At 36.5% G+C, this 6,100-nt stretch overlaps 1 non-coding gene across 1 annotated transcript; it reads left to right on the plus strand.

Moving 5' to 3' along the window:
* The first annotated feature begins 5,609 nt into the window (after positions 1-5,609).
* Positions 5,610-5,701, plus strand: Trnay-gua. Its single transcript is given in 2 exon segments — positions 5,610-5,646; positions 5,666-5,701. It is a non-coding gene; the product is annotated as a tRNA-Tyr (tRNA).
* The last annotated feature ends 399 nt before the right edge of the window (positions 5,702-6,100 follow it).

Here is a 6,100-nt window from a genome sequence, read left to right on the forward strand (position 1 = left end):
ACGTGCGACTTGTCGGGGTCTGAGCAAAGCGCCTATTCTAAATGTGATGTGGCCGCGGTGTTGCCGCACATGAGGCTCGGTCCAACACCTGCTGAAATTGCGAGGTGAGATTCGGTTCCATAAATCACCTAAAAAAACTTCCATGTGAAGAGAGAAGTTGGAAAAATCGAAAACAATGCATATCCGAATACGACCCTGAATGGAGAAGGATATGCATTTTCGTGAAGCCACAATAAAAATTAAGCTGTCCATATTTTTTTCATTATTTATTCATTTATTCATTTTACACCGCATAATTCGTGAACGGTACAATCCATTTGGTACAAAAAATGAAATAAAATTGAAAAAACTGCATATAACAATAATTAAAAACTTTGAAACAAACTCCAAACTTACACTTCAAACAATGCTAATAATATACCAAAAAAATACAGTGTGTTAAACTTCTATTAATATATGGTTTGCACGGACAGGATCAGGATAAAAAAACAACATTAAACGAGAGGTCCTCAGAGGTGCCACTCATCAAGCTTCTAATTCAGGGCAATCTATACAGTGAGAGTCTTTGACTCGTACAAATATTTCAACTGTAGATTATGAAGGTGGAAAGAAACACTTTTTTGGTATACCATTTTTTTTTCGATTCGACAAAAGCGCTGGCGGGCCACTCAAAAAAAAATCCAAATGTATAATTCCGACTTGCTAGGTCAGAATTCTGAGTTACAAGTCGGAATTCCGACTTGCAAGTCGAAGTTCTGAGTTACAAGTCGGAATTCTGAGATACAAGTCGGAATTCCAACTTGCAAGTCGAAATTCTGAGTTACAAGTCGGAATTCTGAGATACAAGTCAGAATTCTGAGATGCAAGACAGTAGTGGGGCTAGAATTGGTCGAATGACATTTGCTTTGTTGCATTCGATTGTTGCCAAATCGTGTGAGCAAAATGCCCTATGTAGAGCAGATTTGTCTCATTTAAAGCATGTATAGACACATTTGGACCCTTAACCTACACCTAACCTATCTCTATTCTTTCAAAAGTTTTAACGGACGTTATTGATTCTCCTCTCGCGAGCACTTTATAGGGATTACTAAGGACTAACGGCCAGTTTCATAATCAAACTTAAAGCCCCTTCAATTTTAAAGCTTTTCTTTAATCCTACCGAAACTGACACTAAACGAAACTTAAAGTGACTTTGAACTTGATTATGAAACTGGATGTAGGAATTTCGATAAAGTGCTCGAATCACTAAGCACTAAGAAAGGTTTGAAAAGTTTCCAGGAGCATAATTCTTTGGAGTGCAAAAATACTCCAAGTGCTTTCACAAGCACTGAGCACGAAGCTTTGGAAAGCTCAGCTATGGTGCAACCGTAGAGAAAAATAGAATATCCTTTCATTCATCCAAAATTCCTCCAAGAAGCCAAAAACACATTCACGGATCAAATGCAAAAAAACAAAAGTCATTAGACCTATTTTAGCCATCCTCCTGTCTTGCATCTCATAATTCCTACTTGTATCTCAGAATTCCGACTTGTATCTCAGAATTCCGACTTGTATCTCAGAATTCCGACTTGTATCTCAGAATTCGGGCTTGTAACTCAGAATTCCGACTTGTATCTAAGAATTCCGACTTGTATCTCAGAATTCGGAGTTGCAAGTCAGAATTCTGACATGTACCTATCTCAGAATTCCGACTTGCAAGTCGGAATTGTACATTTGGAATTATTTTTTTTGTGTGACACTTTCGTAAAGAAGTTTTCATAATGAGCTGTGTCACCCCTGGAAAAACATAATTACCTTCAGAATACCTAGCTAAATCTGTGACACTACGCATCTGTGGATCTTTTAAAAAGAGTTGCATTCAGTCAAAGTACCCAATTTTTTCAAAGATATTTTTATTTTTGAACATCAAAATAATCGAAAACGAGGCATTATACGAGAAAATATGAAGAATACTTTTATTTTACAAAACGGTTAAATATTCATTAGATTGCGTCCATCTTATAGTTTCAAGAGTTGGGTTCTTTGAATTGTTGGTACTTTTATAGTACACACGTAATGTAAAATGGTCATAATGAGAAAACTGGAAGACGAAGGTGATATCTTATGTTCGAAATAGGTACATCAAATAAATGAAAAACCATATTCCGAAGTTCATTTCATTCGATAAAAACGTTTGTGAGGTAGAACTAAAAAAGACATTTTTGTATGATTTTGCAACATCTTGTATCTTTGAAACCGAGCCAATTCGTAAAAAATAGTAAAGGAAAAAAGAGTTCTTTTCACCTCAAGAATCTATATACTGTTAAAATATTTATACGAGTCAAAGACTCACTCTATGTAGTCATTCAAAAGCCTTTTAAGAAACACAAGATCAAGAATAAATGTCCCTCTGTCGTAAAGAGATCGCAGACTTAAATTAGTTCTGAAATGCTCATAGTTGATGGAGACGGTTGGAATTGTCAACCTATAAGCCACCAGAAGGAGAAATCTATTTTGAACACCTTGGACCACTCGGTTGCGAGTACTATATGATGGGCTCCATACGACCCAGAACTCAAGAATGCTCATAACGAAAGAACATTAAAGATACCTAAATATCTCAATGGAGAACTCCCTACTATTTCTTTGAACAAACCCTAACAACATAAACACTCTTTCCTTGGAATAGGTAACATGTTTGTCGAAAAGTAATCGTGAATCAAGCACCAAACCCAGATCCTTGACCACGTGAAGGTGACAGCACTAGGAGAATACCGGAAAGAAGACTCGTTTCCTCTGGAAGAAGTGATTACATTATATTTAGACAAGTTCCAAGTTCAGTTCAAGTCTATTGAGCTCGCACCAATCAGAAAATCTAACCAAATCTTCGCGCAAACGCAAAACATCATTAAAACAAGAAATAGATAAGAATATCTTCAGATCATCGGCAAACAAAAGAAAAAAACTATAAAGAAAAACAGAAGATACATCGTTAATGAACGAAATAAAAAGAAGTGGACCCTAGTGGGAGCCCTGAAGAACACCTGAGGGGACGTCATTTGATTCCGAGTAGAAACCACGGTAACGCACAGAAGGAGCATCCTTTTATGAAACTGTAGAGCCATTTCTTCAACATGAGTTATTTTTTCTTTCAATGTATCATTTCGATAAGTCAGAAAAGACTTAGTGTAAAAAGAATTTGAATGGTTAGTTCAAAAACTCATTAGGAATCAGTTTTCAGTATTGTCCAAAATTGTCACAATTAGTTTGATGTTCGCCCACTCTTGCACATAGAAAATGTACTAATCATATTAGGTACTTCATCCACGAAGTACCAATAGAAGGCAGCGGTCCAACAATTGTTGAACAACTGATTAATCCTCTGGAGAAACACTCCTGGACTTACTCAGTCAAAGAAATTCGTGATGATTTCACCTACCTGCACCAGAAAACTGCTAGAACTGTCACGAGCTGAGCTTCGGGTGATGGTGGGACTGCTGACAGGCGGTACAAATATTATTTGCACCGTATGGGTAAGTCAGCAGATGAGATTTGTATGCTCTGTGGATCAGAAGCAGAAACAGCTGAACACATGGTATGCAAGTACCTATCCAGAGCTGGTGGACCTGAGAACCACTCATATGGGGAAACCGGTCCTGGATACTCATGAGGTAACGGCTAAGACCCCTAAGGATGTTGTCAGTTTTATCAACACCATTGACGACCTCCTTGGGTTCTTATGAATGAGTAGGGTAGAGAACAAAAGATCTACATGCTCGCAGTTCCCGAAAGGCTAAGTAGGTTAGTTGTAGTTAACTTGCGAACATGCAAAATAACTAAAACTTAAGCAGACATTTCTTACTGTTTTTTTAACTAGGTATAGTATAACAAATTGACTTATCAAAATCAGAAATATGTTCCATAACATTGGGAACAAATTCAGAGTTCTCTAATACCTGCATCACAATCAAATTACTTTTATTAAGACGAAAAGTGTCGAATAAATCTTGAAATATTGGTGTAAAGATATTACGATTGATTCGAACATAAAAACATCGTACAACTCATCTCCGGAATGGATTAGGTACATCATTTATACTTCCAACCTTGACTGTTTTATTGCGGATATAGGAGAAGTGTCTAGGAAAATATGGCAACGCCGCACGGCGACAAGTTGGCAATTTCGTTCTATTTTCAATCGTCTGTTTTCTGCGTCCTACTCCACAGGTTGGCAGGCAATATCAAAAACGAAACGATAGAAAAAGACGAACTATAAGTACTGTCATTGCATAATTGACACAATCACCTTTTAATTACTTGTCTGTTGTATCGGGAGTCACGCCACTGTAGCTCTCGACTGATAGGTGCAAAATGTGATATCTGAGTGGAGGGGGTATGGTCCGATGCTCGTATACTTTATGAATGACTAAGTCTTTACCTAGGCGATAAAGTGTTCCGTGTAAAAATCGTCCCCTATACTTTAGCATTACAGGAACATATGAGACATAGTCAGATACGTATTTTGATTTTCTCTTAAAATATCACATAAAAAACAGGGAGTTCCATTTGAAAAAAAAAACAATTTTTTGCCGTTTTTGTTTCGAGTGACAAGATGAAGAAGTTTGGAACATCCTGTATATCAAGAAAAAAGTTTTCTCCACACGAAACTCATCCTCGGGATCTCGGCGACCTATTTCGAACATTTACATCGGGTTTCATAAAACTTTGATTGTGCGATCAACGATTTGGGCAGTCACTTGATTTCTAAAACGAAATCGCTGAAACCTTTTCATTTCTGAATATACTGAAGAAGTAGCAATTGAGAATAATTTAATGGGCGTATAAGCATCATAATTTGATTCGAGAATGATATTTTGAATGATCATGACTGAATTATCGATTGAAAACAAATTGACTATTCTTCAATCAAGCGTTGATTCCCTGATCACGCTTTATGAAACCCGAGGTTAAGCTTCCTAAAATCTGAGATGTTTTCTCTATGCCTATTTTTTGGCAATTTTTTGTGGAAAATCGTTAATATCTTCGAAATTATCAGGGATAGGGATAGGGAAGGATAAGACAAAAATTCTCAGATGGGAATAAAGAAGCGAAAAAAGTTATAGTAAATAGGGTGACCCATTTGAAATAACGAAGTTTGTAGTATTTCTTCGTATAAGCGGCAACGTCGCAACATTGAAGATATTTAAGTCAGATAGATCAGAAGCGCAAACCCCAGTACCCAAATTTTCAGAACAAATCTCCGTAAATTTCTAATAGGCCATGTTATGTAGCATTTCTATGCTAACATATCTGGACTTTTAAAGGGGCCCATATCGGCAATATCTTAAATATATCGTTTGGGGCATTATCAAATTTATATCTTATATCTAGCCATGCACACGAGTGAATTTTTTTATGAATTGTTTTGAAATTCCATTTTATAGTTAATATACATTACTGTTATACTATTACTTTTCAAATAAGGCTACTGCACACTGCACGTTTTGTCCAATGCGATGAATCCAAATACAACCTCAACACATCTTTCACCGTTTCACCCCTAACGCCGGTCCTGGAAGTTTCGTTAAAATTCATTGATTCAAATAGCGTACCAACATCAAAGCAAGTAACCTTCGGTAGCTCAGTTGGTAGAGCGGTGGACTGTAGAGGATTTACGAAGTTAGATATCCATAGGTCGCTGGTTCAAATCCGGCCCGAAGGAATTTTTGGTGAGATGCTTTTTGAAATTATTATTTTTTTTCAATAATTATCAATTATTATAATGCACTCTTATCGGAACATCCCTTACAAATAACACTGTATGAAAAGTCTGTTGAAAATATGTGAAAATACCATAAAGAACAGAAATATATTTACTCAATTATTCCAGGGAAAAACCTTAAAAGAAAAAATAATTCTTTCCGAATCCATTCATATTGGATGAGTTGACTGTACCGTGAAATCGGCTGGTGAAACTTGAATATTCCTACACGCACGACTTGAAAAACAACATTCAACTCCAAGTTCCCTAGATTTCCAAATGTCGAGGATATTTTCATGTGAGGGAAAAGCAATAAAAGTTTTTCTTGTATATCGAAAACTTTGCTGAATGCAATTTTCT

This window comes from Coccinella septempunctata, chromosome 7, assembly GCF_907165205.1.
Source record: "Coccinella septempunctata chromosome 7, icCocSept1.1, whole genome shotgun sequence".
Classification (NCBI taxonomy): domain Eukaryota; kingdom Metazoa; phylum Arthropoda; class Insecta; order Coleoptera; family Coccinellidae; genus Coccinella; species Coccinella septempunctata.